Genomic DNA, 21,984 nt, shown 5'->3' with positions numbered 1-21,984 from the left:
AGCATCCAGACCAAGGGCGCAGGTCAGCTCTGAAGGGTCTGAAGAATTGAATGGGAGGGATCCACAAAGCCAGAGAGTGGGCTGGGGCAGCCTGTCTCCTCACCTGCACTCACTCACCTGGATCGAGAAAGCAGAGACACTACAGCTGGGGTAGAATAAGACCTGATCCTGAGTTCCCTCCCTTTGGCTACACCACTCTTTCTCTCTGCAAGAAAAGAGAGAGAGAAAAGGTGAATTAAGCACACATCTGAGCCAGGTATGAGCAAGAGGCTGTTTCCAGGCCTCCTTCTCAGAAATACGTGTTCATGCATCACCTCTGTCCTCAAGTTTATATCGGTGGCTGCTTCTATCTGGTGGGAAGGTAGAGGGGAGGGGTGGCCTTCTTATGAGGCTACACGCAGACGTGGGGAGCAGTGTGGAGAGGCTGACCAGGCTCAGCAGGCCAGCAGCACCCTGGGATGGCAGGCCTGGGCAGGGCTGGTGCCATGGCAGCCGGCTTCAGGCCCACATCTCCAGTGAAGGCCCTCAGAAAGCTTCTGAGCCCACATGAGGGGACTGGACTGGCTACAAGGAGCTGTGTGAGTAGGAATTGGCCAGGAAAAGTGAGCCCCCATTGGGCAAATTCTGGTCCCAGGCCTGGCTGGATCTTGCTGTGAGTGAAAACTGACTCTCTGAGTCTGGGCTGCAGAGAGAGAGAGAGAGAGATCAGTGAGAGGGAGCTTCCCCAAAGGCATGCATGGCTTCATCACAGCAAATCCTCAGGGTGCCCAGGGAGCGCCCACTTCCCTACAGCCTTGTTGACACAGAACATGACATCCTCCTTCTCTTCCTCCCTTTTCATCTTTGTCAAGGCCATATCATTGTTGTTTTACTTTGCACTTGTTTGCTTTTTACTGTAGTTGTAAGTATTTTTTTCGTGTTTCTTGGCCACTCCTGTGACTTCTGTGAATTGCTTGCTCATCGAGACTGACCTTTCTGTGCTTGTTTTTGCTTTCTCTTCCCTGGATGAAGTAGTTCCTGACTGAATGATGACTAAGAATTGGGCGAGAATGTGAACATTCTACCTTCCAGAGGTGCCTAAGATGGAAGGAAATGGGCCAGTTGGCTTGAAATTCTGGGAGTACACCAGCTCCCACTCCCTACAGGAAGAGGGAAGGGACAGTTTTCCTTTGAGAGTTTTATTGGGAGATTGAACAACCAATATAGACAAGTATCGTTGGCTGAGTCAAAGGATTCTGGTGGTTTCTCTGATGCCCAGATTCCACGAGAGATGGGGAATTTGGAGACCCAACTCAGATATGGCTCAGCTTCTAGACCTAAGCTGGGACCTGCCCTGGAATTAGCTAGGGAGACTCTCAGAGTCAGGGAGGCAGAGGAAAAGCCCACTCTCTCTGCTCCTGGAGCAAGTGTGAGGATCCCTCCACGTGGAGCCTGGCACGCCCCCATCCCAGCTCCAGGCACCCCTGTGGCCCCCTGCACATTCCCTGTCCGTTTACCTTTCCCTTGAAGTTTTCCTGCTTCAGAAACGTGGACCACCAGAGCTAGAGAGGTCCTTAAAGATCTCCCATAGGGCAGGAGCTGAGCAAAAAGAGAAAAAGTGAGAAATAAGATGAGCTCACGTCCATATGAGCACATTAATAGACTTGTGAAAAGTTAAATATATGCATGCAGTATACCTAAAAACAAAGTGATTATTATTTTCTTACAAAAGAATTCCTTCCTCCAAATTGTCCCATTAGACCTGTTTGTTAAAGAATGGTGATGTGGTGTTGGGGACTCCATGTGTGCATCCCCCTGAAATTCATATGCTGAAATCCTTATCTCACTGTGATGGCATTGGGAGGCGGGGCCATCGGGAGATAATTAGGTCAGGAGGGCGGGACCCTCAAGAATGGGATTCGTGCCTTTGTAAAGGGGACCACAGAGGGCTCTGTAGTTCTCTTTCTGCCATGTGACCGCAGCAGTCTGCAACCCGGAAGAGAGCTGCCATGCCAGAACCTTGCCATGCCAGCATCCCGATCTTGGACATCTGGCCTCCAGCACTGTCAGAAATAAATGCTGATTTTATAAGCCACCTACTCTATGGCACTTTGTTACAGCAGCCCAGACTAAGACATGGGGGATGGGAATCTTTTCATCCATCCCTATTTTGCAGAAGGGGAAACTGAGGCCCCGAGCAGGTACACAATTGCTACACACAGCAAATGGCATTTGATCCGGAATTTTCTGCCTTTGGATTCAGGTTCCTTTTATGACATCTGGCTCCAGTAAGTGTACAGCCCGGAGCTGCTTCTTGCCTATAGGAAATATTCTTCAGGATTGATAAAATAAATCAGAAAACAGGCTGTGTTAGCAAATGCACAGCCAAAGGAGTATTTCCATTTCACTCTGACCTCCTTCAATAGGTCGCCATTTTCAGCCGGCTGGAAAATTGTCCCTTTTTCCTTTACTATATGTATTTACATGTGTGTGTATATATATGCACACGTATGTGCATGTGCACGCACATGCACATTTTGTATATGGTATAAATATAAAATTGTATATGTTTGTATATAATTATAAAGTATATACATGAAATTGTATATATATATACACACACAGATGAAACTTTGGGAATTTCTTTTCAAGTCTTGTATGCAATCACTTCGAAGCTGACACACATCACACAGAGTAGAGTCAGACAGAGAGAGAGGGGCTTGAGGGTGGTCCCAGAGCTGGTGTCAGAGTGAAGACTTAAGTACAGGTCTGCAATCTTCCCTTCTCACTGAGATGCCTCAAAAGACCTTTTTTTTTTTTTCCTTAGAAACAGAATGCTAGCTTTCTGACAGGACTACCCTCCCATTCCAACATATTCTCCCTCAGGTTCTCTCTTTTCACTCTCAATGTGCTTAGAATCTTCCCAGTCTTGATTACTGGACACAGCTTTATCCTTTCAACAGTGCTTTTCCACTGGATGTCTCATTCGGATGTCACAGTGCTCCTGAGGGCTGGGGCCAGGCCCAGGGATGCCACTTCCATGGGGGCTGATACCCTGAGATGCCAGGAACGCTGACAGTCACCAAGCACGTCAAGGTCAGAACTTTAAGACTTCTGACTCCAAAATCAGTGCTCTCTGCCCCTCTCCAACAGATGTGTGGGTGGGTGTGGGAGGCGGCTGGGGAGGTGGTGCTGAACTCCAGCACTCAGCAAGCTTCCTTGGAAGGACCATGCAAGGCCGAGCTCTGGGTGGCGCCCAGGCGGGGGAGGGATGGGGAATGTGCAGAAGCCCAAGCTCCCAAGCCACTGCAGGCCAGCTGGGCGGCCCCTCCAGTAGCGGCCATCCTCCACCCCTCCCTAACTGGGTGGACGCATCTGCTGGCTGAACCCAACCTCATCAGAACTGTGGGGGTTTCTGGGGTGATAAATCTTTATTTTCCAGGGTTGTCCTGAATGTGCTACTCGGCTGAACAAAACCATTTCTTCATGGGCTGTTTCTCTTAATTGGCTGGTGGTGCTGCCTGCCCTTGGCAAAATCAGGACAGTTGTCTTTGCAGCCTGCTCACTCCCTTTGGCCCAGTAAGCCCACCCAGTGTCCTCACAGTGCCCCAATTCCCTGACTCCTGGTACCTTGTATCAGGCTTTAGAACCCCCACCCCAGCCAACACAGCCACTCTCAACATCTCACTACATCTCCACGAAGTTGCAGATAAAGATAAAATTCACAACAAAACCAAAAACTGAGCCTTGCAGGTACTAAGTGCCAGATTCAGATTGATGTCTTGGAACAGATAGCAATCCCAAAGCAGGTGAAGCTGGACTGAGAAAAACGTAGTCACAATTCAGCTCACGGAGTTCCCTGACTCTCTTCATACACTGAGGACCGCTGTGTCTCTGGATACATCCCCCATGTCCTTTTCACCATCATGCCACTCTCTTTCTTTTTGATTAGCCTTGCCAGAGATTTGTCTGTTTCACCAGTCTGCTCAAGAAATAAGTTCCAGCATTTTTACCTCAACTCTTTTTCCTGTCTCTCATCTTTTTTCTCATAATTATCACCCCTTTCTCCTTTCCCTTTGTATCCCAAGAGAGGTGGCCAATTTTTTCTCTACCTTGCTGATTTGTTTTTCTGGGTCATCAAGTCTATTTTTTATTACTTACTTCCAAAGTGGTTTTTAATTTAAATATTAAGATTTTAGTTACTTTGTAATTCTCCCATTTCTCACCTATCTCCCTTTTTATATTACCTTGTTGCTTCATTTTGAAGTGAAATATATATTATCTTCCTTTTTCAAGTGAATGGGGTATCCTCTTTTATTGAGCTCCCTGGAAAGATGGGCACATGCTCTTCTCAGGTCTGCAGCTTGGGGCAGGTGTGAGGGCTCCCAATTTGCCTCTGGCTCCTGGTTTGTCTGGGCTGTGCTGACTTGGGGGCCTTAACCACCACCTAAGCCTCTGACACTAAGCTGCTGTGGGGCAAGGGTGTCTTCCCAGCATGCTCTGGTTGTCATAGTTTCTCCCTTTTCTCCAGCTCCAGCCGGCTGGTGAGAAGGACACTTCCCACAATGCATTGCTCACCTGACCCTGCCTTTCCGTCTTCTGTAATCTGTAGTTTCTGACTTGGTTGTAGACAGATGGTGCAAAAGATGAGGAGTGCTGTGATGGAGAGAGGTAATAAGATTTCTGCTTCAAAGGACAACTCTTAAGAGGCAGAGAGGAGTGGCTGGGCTTGTTTCTGGTGGATCAGACACACGGACAGCCCAGATGGGAGCAGAGATGTGAAGCCCATTCTTCTTTTCCAAGTAGGCCTCTAATGGAGGGTTTTGGGGGTAGGCAGGTGAGATTGCTGGGTATTTGCCCCTTTGTCTACATTCCTGACATTCTGGTGAGAAGTTTTGTTTTGTTTTGTTTTGTTTTTCTAGGCAAGAACCTTAATGAACTGTTACTGACAACGTAAAAAAAAAAAAACTGTATAATATATACAAAATTATCATTTTATGTCAGGAGAAAATTTATCATGTCGGCAACAGAACATGTCTGCCAACCTCCAAGTGGCTGGCATAGTGCATCCACCCTGTGACAGGCCCACTGGGACTGTGGTGAACATGCCTGTACCTCAGTACAAAGTCCCCTTTCCCTGAGAAATGTATAGAAGGAGAGAGGAAGAACATGTACCCAAAAGGAAGAGGTAGAGGCTGGGGGCCCTGTACCCTGAGCTCAGAACTTCAGGGGGATGACCGGCCAGTACTTGGGCTGCTTTTGGTCACAGTGCGTGTCAAAGCTCAACTGCACTGCAGCCTCCATGGCCTGGATCTTGGTGGCGCTGTCCCCGTACAAACGCTTCATCTCAGCCTGGGACACTGCTCACTAGGCCTCTCAGTTGGAGTCTCTACCGACCAGCAGGTGTTGCAGTACAGGTCATGGTCAGCATTCACGTAGCTGTCCAGGCACTCTGCATCCAGCTGCTGTCACCGCCATCGTTCTTCTCTGTACCTCTCAGTCTTTGCAGAGTACTGGCGGAGCTCTTTGGTGATTTCCATATTGCTCAGGTCACATTCTACCTCTGCATCTAACTCAATCTCCATCTCTTCCTCTTTGGACAAAGCTTGGTCTTCTCTTGTGGATGCCTGGACTCTACTGCTGTCATGTGGATGCTGCCCAGACCCTCTGAAATGTAAAGAACTGCAGGGGGAGTCCTGCTAGGCCACATGATGGCCATAGAAGGATGAAGGATACGCAGCCTAGTTAGCGTAACAGCTTTGGGGAAGAAGTGCCAGAGGGAAGTACCATGGAAGACTGAAACAGGATTTCACGGCCTTCCTGTAGGCCTTTGTGGTGGCTTTGCATCCAAGCCATTGTTTGATGATAATGTTGCCAGCATCTCACATATACTGGATGAGAATACCAAGGCCTGGCAGCTTTCAATGTTGATGCCTTCACCGCTGCCATCTCTGATTGTGAAAGTTCAAGTGGGTGCCGAAACTCGTGGATTCGCAGCTTGCAGATCCTGCGTGGTGACCGAGCAAGGGCCTAGTTTTCCTTCCTTAGTGAGAAGTTTTAAAGATCCCCTGGTCACTCACTGTTTTGAGCTAGATGTCTTGTGAATCAGTAGTTAGCACACAGTTATTGCTTACCCCTCCCTCACATTCATTTCTTCATTATCTAACAACAGTTCCTGATTGGACTTGGGGTCAAGCCCTCTCTTAGCCCAGGTGGCTTGGGTGGGGGTTCTGGAGGTAGAGCACATGACCCTGACCTAAGCCAATCATCACTTCTCATTTCCAAGGCCACAGCAATTAGTTCAGGGGTGGGCATGTTACCAGAGGCTGGTACAATCAGAATGAAGGTCAGGACTTTTGTGGAAAGCAGGCTCAAGTCTCCCTGCTAGACGTGAACCTTCAGGCTTATTAAATGAGCCTTGGATGGTACCTTGAGCTTGAGAATAAAGCTGAGGACTGGAGAGAGGTCATGTACTGGAGACAGCACAGAACCCCTGATCCAGCCTTGCCTGAAGCTGGCCCTACCCTTTGATCTTTTAGTAATAGGAACTAATAAATTTTCTTTTATGTTTAAACACATTTGGGTCAGATTACAAGTTAACCGAAGTAGAATGAGTCCTCACTGATACAAGTATGATCAGTGAAAAAAAGAGACCAAATATAATAAGGAAGATATATTCCTTAATAATTACAGTTTGGAAGGCAAAGAGGTTAAAGGGGACCATGCTCATGTCCCCATGGAGTCCATGGAGTCACAACCAAGCACTCCTGGAGGGATCTGGGTGCCGGCATCTCCAGCCAGCCCTGTGACAGAGATCTGAGGAGTTCTCCTTAGAGCTTCTCAAGGAAATCCTTCTTGATGCAATAAGATGCACACTTGGGGAAGCTATTCTCTCCGGACAGGGTATATAACTTGAGGGCAGAAATTGTTTCAAAATGTTTTGACATGTTCCTGAATGGCATGTCTATGGGAGAACAGAAAAGGGACTGTGGTATGTTTGAGGCTTTCTGTGACCTGGGGGTAGGTGTTAGGGAAGCTTCCAAACTCTCCCTAGAGGCCAAACCATGGCTGCCTGAGAGGCTGGACGGTGGGCACTCAGGCCCCACTGGGCAGGGTCACCAGTGTGTCATGCTTGTTGTCACCCTTGGCTTGTTTGTTCTCCTCCACCAGGAATTCTGTGGGGCAGAGGACTGCACATTGCACACATCACAGCTGCTCATCCAGGGCTCTTGTGGCACTTGCTTCATCTTGAGTGGCACAGAGCACAGAGCAGGCACCGTGGAGTGTGGAAAGACCAAACCCTGAGTCACCACTGACTGTTGCCCTGGACATAGAACCCCAGGTGAAGGCACTTAACACTGGTTATCCCCGTGCATCCAGGAAGCTAAATGGAGGCCAAAAAAAAATAAAACAGTTATAATGCAGTCAGGCTGGACCAGGCAATTCCTGCATGTGCAAGTTTGTGTGTGTGTGTATGTTTTGGAAGTCATACCAGATGTTGTCTTTCCTCGTGACATTTGGTCTTTTTTCTACAGCAGTGTTCCATTATGTTCTAGTTCTTGAAAAAGGCAGCGAGGCAACATTTATACAATGAAATTTATTTGGGAAATGATTTATGTGTATTACAGTCCTCTCTTAGAAGATCACAAAGTACATTAGCATATTAAAGGATCTGAGAAGTCCTGTAATAAAGGAGCCTTTATTGAATGATCATGGAACTCGTTGTGGGTGGATCATTTGCATACTGGATGGAATGGGGTGTGAGGCTGACTGTGCAGAGGGTGACTAGTCCCTGAAATGTAGATAGGGGCCACCTAGAGAACGGTGGAGAATCGGGCATGAATGGGTGAACTGGACAACTGGGCTATGCATTTCAGCCCCAGAGCACTTAAAGCATAAGGTAGATTGTAAGATCCTGGAGTTCATCTGGCTTAAATACCTCCTTGAGAGGGACATCAAGGTCCGTAGAGAACTGAGTTACTCGTGATCACCAGTCAGAGCTCTTGGCTGGACAACATAGATACCAATGCTGGATACCTAGGGAGAATGAGATTTGATGGAAGGATATGGGGAAGGCCATGGAACCCACTGGAAGGCTGGAGAACCAGGTCCAGAAAACAAGCAGAAGCCAAGGGAAAGTGGGCTGCTAAGAGCATAGCCAGATCATGCCACGAAATCTGATTAGCCCACTTCAGCTAGGGCCCATGATGCATCAGAAATGGACCCATGGCTCTCTGTGTCCTTCCCAGTGGGGACAGGTGATTGGCTGAGCACAGACTGCGTTCCCCGCCCTGGCTGTTAGGGTCTGGGAGAACAGGTGGAAGGCTTTTATGGCTTCTGCAGCTGAAGCCTGGAGCCCGTCTCTCCCAACGACTCACACAGGAAGGAAGCCCCCATTTGGTTGGGGGCAGAGTGAGGTTACAAAGCCCATCTCCTGTCTTGCAGTTCAGATCATGCAGCCAAGGGTACTCTTTTACAAAAGTGTTTAAAATCTTTGTTTAATCAGCAACATGGACCTTGCAGAGTTCCTGCTTCCATGATAGAAGGATATGAACTATTTGAAACATTCACATCTACTGCTCTCCTTGGGAATTCCTACCCTCCTTTCATTCTTTACTCACTAGCCTCGTGGTAGAGTAACTACAGCAGAAATGCAGAGTGAGAGAGAAACAAATACGCAGCTTTTGAAACCCATGGCAGAGACAATAACTTGAGAGTCTCAAAATCTTGCTTTTGAGAATCCAAATCCTGACACACAGAACTCAGGAGGACTAGTGTATGGTTTGTTAAGCTGCTTTTTCCCACCTACTAAGTCTACATTAATGACTCCCTGAGCAAAGAAAAAAAAAAGTCCTTAGAAGGAAAGAGAGTTAAAGGCTGGTATGAATCCCTGGGAATGGTCCTGCCTACACATTCCATCCCCTCAAGCTCTGAAGTTGAGGGGATGATAGAATCTCCAATAGTTTAGGGGATCAGAGAGAAGAGAGATGGTGCCCCTACTCCGTGGGGAGGCTGGAAGCTCCATAGAAAAGTCCCGGCATTCAGCATCGTGAGGGACCAATAGACAGGCAGGAAGTAACCTCCTGGGGGTCCAGGCTGCATCACAAGCCCTCATCCCCCCAGTATTGTGTAGCAAACGACAGAATGTTTCTGAGTGTATCTGATGGTCCTGACAGCCAGAACACCTGGAGGGCCTTGAGTCTGGGGTGGTGGGATGTGAGAGCAGATGCAAGTGTGGACCAAGGGCAGGAATGAGGACTCCCCACCAGTCCACAAGGGGTGGCCACCGCCAAGGACTAGCTGGGCAATGGCCAGTCCAGTGGCAGCCGGGGTGGACAGGTGATGGCAGAGAGCCAGGTGTGCGCCCCTGGATGCCTTGATGTGATGTTTTCTCCACCTCAACTGAATGTACCCTCTGGGAGAAGGCGAGAAAGGGAAAGCTTTGAATCAACTTGAATGGCAGTCCTGCTAAAAGTGGAATAGGGGATCAAGGGAGAAATTAGATTTTTCTTTAAAAAATATCTGAATGTAGCCTGTGACATTCATTCTGATATAATATAAACTGTAGTTTATACATAGAGTTAAAACTAGTCCACAATATTTTCTTTAGAAAGGTTGCAAGCACCTGATTTTCCTTACCTACATCCTACGTCAAAGTTAAAATGATTGGCAGCATGTTGGCAGTGATTTCCCGTAAAATAGGGCTGGCACTGCTGGTTGCCTCTGGGCCCAAGCCCACCAGCCACTGAGTGCCCAGTTGCACCCACGGTGAGTCACGCTCGTTCCTGGCTTGGTGATCGTAAACACTGGAGGAGACGACGCAGATGAGAGTCTTTTGAAAATCTTAAACCTCTGCCTGTGTCTATGGGACTTTGGTCAAGCCTCCCCTTGGGGCTTAGTTTCCTCATCTGTAAAATGAGGTCACCTTTGCTGCCCTACTGACAGTAGTGGCAGCTTTCATGCATCCAGTGTCTGCCACATTCGAGTACTTTCCACTTCCAATTAGATCTTATTTAGTCTCCATGACAGCCCTGGTGCGGAGGTGCAGTCAGCCTCGGTTTACAGATGTGGAAACAGCTTCAGCGGAAGAAACCTGCCAAAGCTCAGACACATAATTAATTCATCAACTCTAAGACTCAGTAGATTGTAAGACACACAATTATTTTACAAACAACAAAAATAGATAAAAGGGGCTGGGGCCAGGTACGGTGGCTCAAGCCTGTAATCCCAGCACTTTGGGAGGCCGAGGCAGGCGGATCACGAGGTCAAGAGATCGAGACCATCCTCGCTAACACAGTGAAACCCTGTCTCTACTAAAAAATACAAAAAACTAGCCGGGCGAGGCGGCGGGCGCCTGTAGTCCCAGCTACTCAGGAGGCTGAGGCAGGAGAATGGCGTAAACCCGGGAGGCGGAGCTTGCAGTGAGCTGAGATCCGGCCACTGCACTCCAGCCTGGGTGACAGAGCGAGACTCCGTCTCAAAAAAAAAAAAAAAAAAAGAAAAAAGAAAAAAGGGGCTGGGTGCGGTGGCTCACACCTGTAATCTCAGCACTTTGGAAGGCCAAGGCGGGCAGATCACAAGGTCAGGAGGTCGAGACCATTCTGGCTAACACGGTGAAACCGCATCTCTACTAAAAATGCAAAAAATTAGCCCGGTGTGGTGGCGGGCACCTGTAGTCCCAGCTACTTGGGAGGCTAAGGCAGGAGAATGGCGTGAACCCACGAGGTGGAGCTTGCAGTGAGCCAAGATCCCGCCGCTGCACTCCAGCCTGGGCAACAGAGAGCCACTCTGTCTCAAAAAAAATAAAATATAAATATAAATATAAATATAAATATATATATATATAAAAAATAGAACTGCCAATTATAACAGCAAGGTGTCACTGATTGCAACACACATTCTGATTTCAGAGCCGTTAAAATGCATAAAAAGGTGGGGTTTAGAATTTTTGGACTACTGAGTGAAACGGATGGTGAAGGCAGGTGTGATTCCAGGGCTGAGGGATTCCAAAGTTTGAGTTCTTTGTGTTGGGTCAAGCGGCCCCCCAGAGAGCTGAAGCGTGCTGATGTGAGACTCCTACAAGCCATGAGACGAAACAGACTTATAAACATGTAACGTGTTGTGTTGACACAAGGAACCAAGCAGTCATGAGGAATGTGCCAGTGGCTGGGATGAGCAACCCCCTTGCTGAGTCTTGCAAAAGCAACCTCCCTAGATGAACTTTCAGTGGATTCTGGGTGGAATTCTGTCACAACACAGAAAACGGACTCTTCGCCATGGTGCTTCATGCAATCCCATCTTATAAGCCGACTTGTCCAAGAATTGCTTGGCTTAACCCAGATCCAATTCACCTACAGAGAATCAACTCCAAAACAAGCATCCCAGGTTTGTTGCAGAGCTGATGAGGCTTCCAGTTGGTGAGATGGGCCAGGAAAAAATCCAAGAGACAACCTGGGTTCCCCAGTGGTTTTGCCTTGCCCAAGTCTGATGCTGCTAGAAGCTCCTGTGCCTGTCCCTTATCTGTCCCCTCTCTTTGGGTGGAGCAGGACCTGGCTTCCCTGGGGCTACTTGAATAGAGCATAATGTAGCGTCAAGCATGCACAGACCCTGTCCTGGAACCTGCCATTGCTGTGAGATCCCCTCCCCAAATCAGATCTGCCCTCAGATGGAGCTGAGTAGACACAGTCATCTAGACCTTTAGTTACTCCTCACGGGGTGCCCACAACTGGTTTACCACCTCTGAGTCTGGCCAATCCCTTCCTGGCTCCCTCATCTCCTCTACCAACCTCTCAGATGCTACCATCTGATGTAAGTTTTCATTACCATTGCTGGCTGGGGCACACTGAGTATCACCAGCTCTAGCATCTTAGGAACTTTATTTCATCAGAGCTTCCCAACACTCTCTGAAGCAGGTGTTACTTTTATTTTTTTTTATTTATTTTTTTGAGATGGAGTCTCACACTGTTGCCCAGGCTGGAGTGCAATGGCACGATCTCGGCTCACCGCAATCTCTGCCTCCCAGGTTCAAGCACTTCTCCTGTCTTAGCCTCCTGAGTAGATGGGATTACAAGGGCCCACCACCACACCCAGCTAATTTGTTGTATTTTTAGTAGAGTCGGCGTTTCACTATGTTGACCAGGCTGGTATTGAACGCCTGATCTCATGATCCACCCGTCTGGGCCTCCCAAAGTGCTGGGATTACAAGCCAGCTGAAGGGTGAGCCACCGCGCCCAGCCGAAGCAGGTATTACTATCCTCATTTTAAAGATGGAAAACCTGAAGCTCAGAGAGGCCAATCACACGTTCAAACGACACAGCCAGCAAGTGAGAGAGCCTTCACTAAGTCGTTATAGAGTGCTTAGAACAGTGGCTGGAACAGCATGAACACTCAATAAATACTTGTTAGATGACAGAAGGAAAAACTGCCTTATGATGATAATGCTGAGCAGTTCATCATGAACTAGTTATTATTTAATTTTATTCAACAGAGCACCTGCTTTTGAGCCCAGGGGTAGACCTACAAAGGATACAGGTTCTAGGCAACGCAGGTTGTAACATACACACACACACACACACACACACACACACCTCCTTTAATGACCCGCCTGCAATTGATATACTGCTAAGTAGCATTTCTTGTACTGGGGAGATTCTATTTCCACACTAGCAGCAAATATGACCTTTGTGTCAGCTGCCAGCCACTTATAATTCTGACAGATGCAAGCACATTTCTGGGAAGCTGTAGCCACTCAGGACCTTGCAGATCAACAGGCAACACTGGCGGCTTTGGTAAGATTGATTGGCCCGTGAGAATCCCATTTACAGCCCTAACGGAGCCTTGGTTTACCACAGCCTGGGCACTAATGACTTAGACAGCTCCGATCTAAATCTGTCAGCCCAGGCTGGTGGCGATATTAAAGAACACTCTATTTATACGAAGCAGCAATTAGAGGAATGCTCGCCAATGGGCCACCGCTTCCAAGTAAATCCCCAGTCTTCCAAATGGTGTCATGCTCACGGTTATTTTAATCCGCTTGGAATTTCAGGGATATTAATGTGACGGGCCATCGCAGAGGATTAGCCAGGTTTATTTCTGCTGACATTTCAGAGAGCACACTCAGGTTCCCAAGCCGTGCCTGCACGCCTCCCTGGCACATCACTGGGGAGGCAATTGAGGGAGGGAGAAGCAGCTGCAATGAGGGTGCATCTGTCTCCCTTCAGCCCTGCCTCCCATCTCTCCCTTCCTTCCCCTGCCTCCTCTGCCTTTCCTCCCCACTTCCCTCCAGGTCCCTTCAGTCTCTTCTCCCTCCCCGTTCTAGCTTTTTCTTCTTGTTCTCTCCAGGAAACAAACTCGTGTATGGGGTTGCCAGATAAAATACAGGATGCCAGCTTAAATGTGAATTTCAGATAAACAAGGAAAAATTATTTTTTTTTTAGTGTAAGTTCCATGCATTTATGTTGGGACATACTTAGACACTAAAAAGTTCCTTTGTTGTTTATCTGAAATTCACATTTAATTGAGCATCTTCTATTTTTCTTTGCTAAATCTGGCAACCCTACATAGGAAGAGTGAGTATAAAGTAGAGAGGCCACTGCTGGACAAAAAAAGTGTCCCATCTTGGTCTGCCAGTTAAATTTGTCCTCTGTCATTGTCACCTTGAGAGAGTCCCCAGGCCCTGTTTATTCTGTTACTCAGCCCCTTACTTTCTGATTATTTTTTCCCCACTATATTGTGAGTCTCCTGAGGGCAAGGACCAAAGCTTATTTTTCTTTAGCTCTGACATCTGGGGTCAGAGAATAAATATTTATTGAATGAATGGATGAATAAAAGAATGGTTTGCTCCAAAAAAGGATTCTGTCACTTCTTAAAGTGTTTTTGGAATTCTTTTTAATCCAGTGATAAACCCCATTAGAAGAACAGCTCTTTCATCCTAGTTGTAAATGTTGCCGTTGCTAGCTTTCAGGAAAGGTCTGAGAGGGGAATGGGTGGCCCTTTGGAGATGAGCTGGCTGTTAACAGCTGGTATGAACATATTTGAATATTGTAGCTGCAAGTATGGCTGCATGGTTGCATACAGCAACTGAATATCAGTTCTGGAAACAGGTAAAATTATTATTACCCTCTCTGACAAGGAAGCAAACTGAGACCCAGAGAGGCTAATAAGTTTGCCTCTGGACACACAGCTACCAAACAGCAGTGCCAGGTTTGAATCCAGGCAGGCTGGCTCGAGAATCCAGGCCATATTTCCTCTCCCAATGATCACTGCCTTTATTAAGTAGTTAACATACCTGTGCTGCCAGGCACTGTCCTAAGCACTTTCTTTATATGCATGCAGTCCTCACAACAATTCTATGAAATACATACTCTTATTATTCCCACTTTACCAGTGAAGAAATTGAGCCAACCTGAAGCTTAGTTACTTGCCCAGGGTCATGCAGCTGGCAGGGAGAGGGGTCAGGATTGAACCCCTGGCTGCAGAGTTTGTGCCCTAACCCTCACTGGCACGCAGCCTCTGAATGAGGTCAGGACCCTCATTCCAAGTTCCACAGAGCTTATATTGTGGGACTGCAGGACCTGGCCCCTTGTTCATTCACCCAGCCGGTACCTAGAAAGCACTTGGGCCTTGTAAGGCTCTGACTGTGACAGAGACCATGAGGGTCAGAAAGGTGGAAGGATCCCAGTTCCTACCTTCAAGTCACTTAGCAGAGGAGGGAAGATCTGCACCCCATCCATTCTCAAGCGCCAGCTTCTTATTCTGTCTCTAGAAAGTGTCATCTCCACCTCTTTGCTCCTCTACACTCCTGACCCCAGCTTGGTTAGGAACAGGTAGGCTCCCAACAGTGTCCTGGTCTCTCCAATCCATCTTCCACCTCTTATCCCCCAAATCAGTTCATAGTAACCTCCTCCCCTGCTCAGAATCCTTCAACACTGCCCTAACGCGTTTTGACAACTTTCAAACGCACCTTTTACTAGTATGTCATCTCCATGCGCCCTGCCTCCTCATGCCCACAGCATGGAAAACAGACAGGAGAGGAGCTGTGCCAGTTGCAAAGGAGGGGGCGTCCTGAACGCTGTGGCCCCGCTCCTCATCCTACGGCCCCGCCCCTCGCCCTGCAGCCCCGCCTCTTTCCCCGTAGCCCCGTCCCCACCCTGCAGCCCTGCCCCTCACCGAACATCCCCGCCTCTTTCCCTGCAGCCCCGCCCCTCATCCTGGCTTCCTGCCTCTTTCCCTGCAGCTTACCTGGCCATTGTATGGAAACCCGGGACTCCAGGAAGCAGGGTCACAACCAATGGCCTGGGCAGTCAGGACTGTAATCCATAGCCTGGCCTCAATACTATTTGTGGTTTGGTTCTAAACTGCAGGATCCCTCAATTTACTCTGCAAAGTCCTGTACTCCAGCCCCAAATTACTTCATGTCCCCTGTGTTACCTTAAGAGTTTCCAGCAGTGGGGCCTGGGTTTGTATTTCTCAAAAGCCCAGCTCTCCCCTTAGGGTGGTGGTATCACCTGGCACCCTACAGAGGACACTGGCAAGGTTGGAGACAGTGCTTAAGAAGTCGGCTGGGAGGCAAGAGTCCAGGGAGGAAGGTGGAAGCCAGGGACGAGAGCAGTGACTTTGGGGTGTCAGGGAGGGACAACATCAGAGGTACATAAAACTGACATGCTGGATATGAGGCACAATGAAGATGAAGTCCCAAGACGGGGTGCAGGCAGGGGTGGGCAGTGCTAGAAACTGAACTATGAAAAAAAACAACAACTATTCTCAACAACCTTGAGAAGGGGAGTAGTCTGAGTTCTGTCCACAAAATCTGTTTACCCGCTTCTGGGTAACTTTGAGAGTAAGAATTTGATTTCAACACCTTCCTCTGGCAGACCACTTTGGTCACAGCCCAGGGGCCATGCCTGGGTGTCCTCTGTTATCTGCAAAATATGAGGAGCCTCAAGGACACCCCTCCCTCACGAATCGTGTCCCCCTGGAGATGGGCAGCATGAGGGAGGATGGCTGGGGAGGCTCAGGGCTCTAGTACTCATCCCAGACTCTGAGCGGTGGAATGAATTCCGGCCCTCCTGCCCTCCTCTACCACATGATTTGGGGTTGTGCTTAGACCAGACTGGCCTGCAGGGTGGGGCGCCATGCCTGCCCTTGGGCAGGTATGGGGAAGGGCAGTGTGGGGAAGGCTCAGCCCAGCACCAGATGGGCACTTAGGCGGTGGTCATGTTGCATGGTCACACTAAGCCTGGAAGGTAGGAATTATTGTCTTTATTGTAGAACTGAGCTACCTGACCCTCAAAGAGATGAAGGAACTTGCTCAGGTCACAGGGCAAGTAATGACTGGCACCTGGCTTTGCCTGGTTGTGGCTTCAGCTCTCAGTTTACCCCTCCCTCCTCACATGTATACCCACTATCCTCTGCTCCATCAAGTGGAATTGTTTTCAGGCCCCTCTAAATCAGCTCTGTCTGGCCCCCAGGCATCTGCAGATTCAGCTCTCCAGCCTTTTCCACTCAGGCCTTGCTTCCTGCAAGGAGCCTTCCAGGATCCCCAGGCTGACAGCTCCCCCTCCTCTACACTCTTGCATTGCCAGGCATCCTCATTTGATTATAATTGGCTGGTGACTTCGCCTGCCCCACTGCATCTCAATATCTTTCCCTTTCCCATATCCCCAGACCTAACACCTTCCCAGCACACAGTAGGTGCTCTATCTGTGTTTGTCCAGTGAGTGTCTCCAAAGCCCATGTTCCTCCTCTGTACATTGAGGCTCGCAGCAGCCTGGTAGACAGTGAGGAAGAGCCTCTGGACAGAGTGCCGGGTCATCTCTATGAAAATCCAGGCCTTGCAGAGTGAGAATCTCTTGGTTATCTGTTGTTTGGCTGAGACTGGGATGCTGGGAACCCCATGATAGCCCATCTGGACATGTGGAAATGTAGAAGTTAGAGGGTTTTATTGCTCTTTTATGAGTCTCTAGACAATTCCCTCTAGAAATGGCAGACCACAGCAAGAACCCAGGTGTGTCCAGAGCTCGGCAAGGGACCAAAAGGGATGTAGGCGTGGCTCTGTGACTAGCGGCTTGACCCAGTGTCGAGCCAGGAGGAGGCTGACTGGTGCTCTGACTCCCCGTCCTGAAGACCTGCTCACAACCCTCCCAGCTTTGCTCCTTGGACAGAGCCCTGGTTCCTCCAGAGTGGGCCGTAGAGGGCATGGTGAATATTTGAACTCCATCTAAACCCAGCCGGGTGTGTGTGCACGTGGGGTCTGGAGGCTGCTGATGGAGAAAGCCCTGGATGTGCATGACAGGACGAGGTTCAAGGCTGAGAGCTGCCTCTTCCTTGTCAGGCATTTGTGAGCAACTCTTGACTCTCCAAGTCTTAGTTTGCTCACCTATAAAATGGGAAACGTAATACCAGAGTCATAAAGAAGGTTATGGAAGAGTGGAATTTAGAAAGTGTTTGGGTAATTCAACCAGACTGCCAAGAAAGTTACTCTGACTATATTAGGGAGTTTAAATAAACGTAGACTCTCTCAAATGAGGGGGCCCTGACCTTGGCATCAAGAATATACACAAATGTGGACTTGATCCCTGCTTTCAAAGGTCTACAGTCTTGCAAGAGAGTCACAACTCACATAGATCCACAGTCTCAGGAACATTTCCTGTGTGATGTGCTGAGCTGAGAAAGTGCAGAGAGGGCAAGGCCAGGTGTCAGAAACAGTCAGTGGATGCCTGATGGAGGCAGAAGGGGCCTGGCTAATTCTTGAAGGAGAGACAGGACTGGAGGTAGCAGAGCTCTCTCAGGCAGCAGCTTGAGGACCAATTCTGGGAGGTGGGACCAGACTTGCTCGGAGAGGGACCTGGATAGCAGAGAGGCTCTTAGCTGTCAGTAGAAAACTATTTTCCGTTTCTAGAAATTTTGTAGGGAATGGAGGATGGGGAGTTCAGAAGCAAAGCTAAGGCCCCTCAATTCTACACAGGCCCCAGGAAGTGAGCCTGCACCTGTCTACCTTCCAGCCTGCAGGCCAGAAGGCAATACATTCAGGCAGCTTTGAAGCCAGGTCCCCATGTCTGTCAACCCCTGCCGCCTTGCCCAGAAAAGCCCCTGCTTTCTTGTGATGGCAGTGTGGCCTATACAGTGCTGTCTACGGTGTCTCTGTCAACACTCACTGATTTTCCCTCCACTAGAACAAGCAAATGTTCTGAAGGACAGAGAACACCCTTCCTCTCCAAGACTTTCTCATCGTCTGGCTTGATTGAATTTACTGATGTGTATATTTTTAATGTACTCATGAGAGAGCCCGTTGACTCTTTCACTTTTGGAGTTGATGCTTCCATTCATTCAGAAAAAAATGGAGTTGGTCTCCCTTCTCCTCACTCTAAACCTTTGCAAAAGGTAGTGCAGCAGGGCCATGGTAGGAGCTGACCTGCTGGGTCCAGGGCAGAGCAGCGGATGTGGCTGGTGCAGTGGGCATGTGGGCCACAAACCCTGATGTTGTGCCCCTGTAGGCCTGAGAGGGTTGACACCTCATGAGGCTACTAGGATTTCATGTGTCTCATCTTCAACCAAGGGCAGGTCTTTCTCCCTCTTCCTCAGTTTCCGTCTTGCTGTTCCCTTCCTTACATCCCCCATCCCACAGAGGAGGTGTTCACTGCGGGAGGAAGCTCTGCTCCGAGTGTCGGCTTGGCTTGAGGGAAGGCGCCAAGCAACAGGTTCAAGGGGTCCCTGGCTGCATAGCTGGCTTCCTTTTGAAATTCTTTAGCTTGAGAATGTCCTCAATAAAACCAGACTAGGATTGGAGCACAACTCTTAAGTAACACTTAGCTCATGAGTGAAACCAGACAGCATGTAACACTATTGGTTCCATGTGGGGAATCTGGTTTTTAAATCAATTTGGAATTCCATTTGGGTGGAAAGTTGGGTTCCACCTTTGTGACAGAGAGCATGGGTGGGTTGGCCAGTGGAGGCTGGGAATTCCAGTTATGACAGAGACGGGGAGCTGCCACAGGGATGGAAAAGCCAGCAGGGGCACACAGCAAACAGGGAAATGGATAGAGAAATCCAGTTTGGAAAATCACATTATGGGACAGGGTCAAGCCAACCTGAGTTCAAATCCCAGCACAAACCCTGAAAAGCAAACTATTTACTGTTATCTGAGCTTTGGGACAACAAGTAGTCTCTTTTGTGGCTTCCTCAAAGAAAGAAAAAGAAAAGAAAAGAAGTAAAAGAAGGAAAGAGAGGAGTGAGGGAGGGAAGGAGGGAGGGAAGAAAGGTTGATTGTTAGCCCTTTTAGGCTGCTATAACAAAATAACTAAACAGGATAGCTTATCAACAACAGAAATTTATTTCTCACAGTCTGGAGGCTGAAAATCCCAAGGTCCAGGTGGATTGGTGTTTGGTAAGGACCTGCTCCTGGCTCACAGATAGTGCCTCTTTGCTATATCCTCACATGATGGAAGGGATGAGGGTATCTCTGGTGTCCCTTTTATCAGGGCACTAATCCCATTCACCAGGGCTCCACCTTCATAACCTAATCACCTTTCAAATACCACCTCCTAATACCATCATCTTGGGGGTTAGGATTTCAACACATGAATTTTAGGGGGACAGAAACATTCAGACCATGGAAGAAGGAAGGAAGGAAGGGAAGAAGGAAGGAAGGAAGGGAGGGAGAGAGGGAGGGAGGGAGGGAGGGAAAACATGCACGCTTCTCCAACACTACATGTTTTATTTAAACTTGTATCATTAATTCCTGGCAGGGTGAGAGAGAGGAAGTGATTACACCTGTGGTCAATCATTGTTAATTTGTATTGCATCTACTTAGAAAGCTTCACGTTAGTTAAATACCCATTATCTTAGAACCCTAGAACAGGCCTCTTTATCTGCTGGACCTCCATTTCACCATCTAAAAGTAAATAATAAATAGAGTTGCTTTTTCTCAAGAGTCCACAGGGCAGGAAAGGAAGAGCATGTGTGGGCCAGGAGCGGTGGCTCACACCTCTAATCCCGGCACTTTGGGAGGCCAGGGCAGGCAGGTCACAAGGTCAGGAGATCGAGACCATCCTGGCAAACATGGTGAAACTCCATCTCTACTAAAATACAAAAAATTAGCCAAGTGTCGTGGCGTGTGCCTGTAGTCCCAGCTGCTCAGGAGGCTGAGGCAGGGGGATAGCTTGAACCTGGGAGGCAGAGATTGCAGTGAGCCAAGATTGTGCCACTGCACTCCAGCCTGGTGACAGAGCAAGACTCCATCTCAAAAAAAAAAAAAAAAAAAAAAAAAAAAGCAGGTGTGTTGGATTCTATAGCCAAATCAAATCTAGAGCGAATGCCAGCCAACTGTATGAACTGGGAACTGGTTTCCTCATTCAGTCGTTCCATTGGATGGCTAGGTATTCCTTGAGCCCTCTGGATCTCAGTTTTCTCACCTGTAGAGTGGGTTTTCACCAAGGTCCTACACTGAGGTTGAGAGGATTCTATATGGCAATGTAAGTGAAAGTGGGCAGGGTAATGGCATCTCTTCAGCAGCCTCCCAGGCATGCCCAGACCACAGCTAACAAGGGAAGGGAGCCGAGCACATACTAAGAAGGTTGATAAGTGGCCTACTGTGTGTTCTCTGGGATCTGCTATCTGGGCTCGTTAGTGAAGAGAACGGATAGTGGAGTCAAACTGGAGAGAGTTTAGAGCCCTGCTTTGCTCTAACGACCACTTTGGGCAAGTCTCCTAATCCCTCTGAGCCTTAGTTTCCCCATCCATGAAGCATCTCTGTGTCATAGGCACACTTAGAATGAGGCCAGGCATGTGATAAGCATCCAACGGCTGACTAGCTGCTGCCTAACCACTGCTCCGAATCACATGTAACCAGAAATTCAGAGTCAAAACAAAAGGAAGAAAGACTGAGTCTCCTGCTTGTTTTAGATTTGGCTGCAAGTGATTCAATGAAGCACATGACACCATCCCTTGGCACAGTTTAGAGAACACGGTGAAATTTTAAATGAAGTTTGGCTAAAGACGGAGTGATTAACTGCTCACGCAGGTCCTTCTTTCTTTCCTCCTCGAAAGCCACAAAAATCTAGCCAACTATATGAAATTGTCATTATGCTGCATTGACATCCAACTCTGTTCCCATTAAATGCATTCATTAGCTAGTAAAAGTTCAGTAAAGCCCCTTCTGATAGCTACTCACTTCTGCCCCCTCTCTGCTTTCCCTATCAAAAGACCTTCCTAAGTTTCCGTGCAATCATCAAACTCCTCCACCAGTTCCTCCCCAAACCATTATTTCCGAGGCTGGAGCTCCTGCAGAATGGAGAAACTGCCTTTAGGAAGATATAAATAGGGCCAATTTAGACATCTTTCTTGCCATGGCTCCACCGAGGACTGAAGGACAAAATGAAGAGATTCCTGAGACTTTCTTTAAATGTTACTTCAACTCTTAGCTAGCTCCTCTTTGACAGCTAATGGATTTCAATTATGCCAAGCCTGTGAGCAGGAAACATGGAATTTATGCCTTAAATTTCCCCCACTCACCAGTGATTCAGGTTTGTTTATGCCGCCAACAAATCTTTGCGCTGGTGATGTTAAGGTGCAGGGAGCCATGGTTTGATTTCTCATAGAAAAGCTCCTGATTCAGGGCAGCTTTCCAGGTGTGCTCTAGCACAAAGGCTTTCTCATTGAAGCCCAGAGTCAATCATACAGCTTTTGAGATCCCTTCTGCCTGCCATGTTCTGCCCCATTCTGCCTGAATGCAATGTCGCTGCAGGGGAAGCCTGTGGAGGTCAACATCAGAACCGCTGGGCCACTGCTAGCTGGGGTGGCCTTGGATGGGCCTTCACCTGCTTCACAGGGTTGCTCTGGGGATGAAATGGAAAGTGAATTTCCTAGGAGCTATGTGGCTCTACACAGATGAAAGTTGTCACTGTCTTATCTGTGCTTTTTGTCTGGTTCTGCCTGCTTGCTTCTGTGATGTTTTAGTCTGGATCACAGCTGATGTTCATACTAGAAACTTCTAGAATGTTCTTTCTG

At 48.3% G+C, this 21,984-nt stretch overlaps 1 pseudogene; it reads right to left on the bottom strand.

The window, feature by feature from the left end:
- Positions 1 to 5,172: 5,172 nt before the first annotated feature.
- Positions 5,173 to 5,992, bottom strand: LOC105487780 (gem-associated protein 8 pseudogene; annotated as a pseudogene).
- Positions 5,993 to 21,984: the final 15,992 nt, after the last annotated feature.

This window comes from Macaca nemestrina, chromosome 7, assembly GCF_043159975.1.
Source record: "Macaca nemestrina isolate mMacNem1 chromosome 7, mMacNem.hap1, whole genome shotgun sequence".
In the NCBI taxonomy this organism is placed as follows: Eukaryota; Metazoa; Chordata; class Mammalia; order Primates; family Cercopithecidae; genus Macaca; species Macaca nemestrina.
This window is presented reverse-complemented; position numbering and strand designations above follow the sequence as displayed.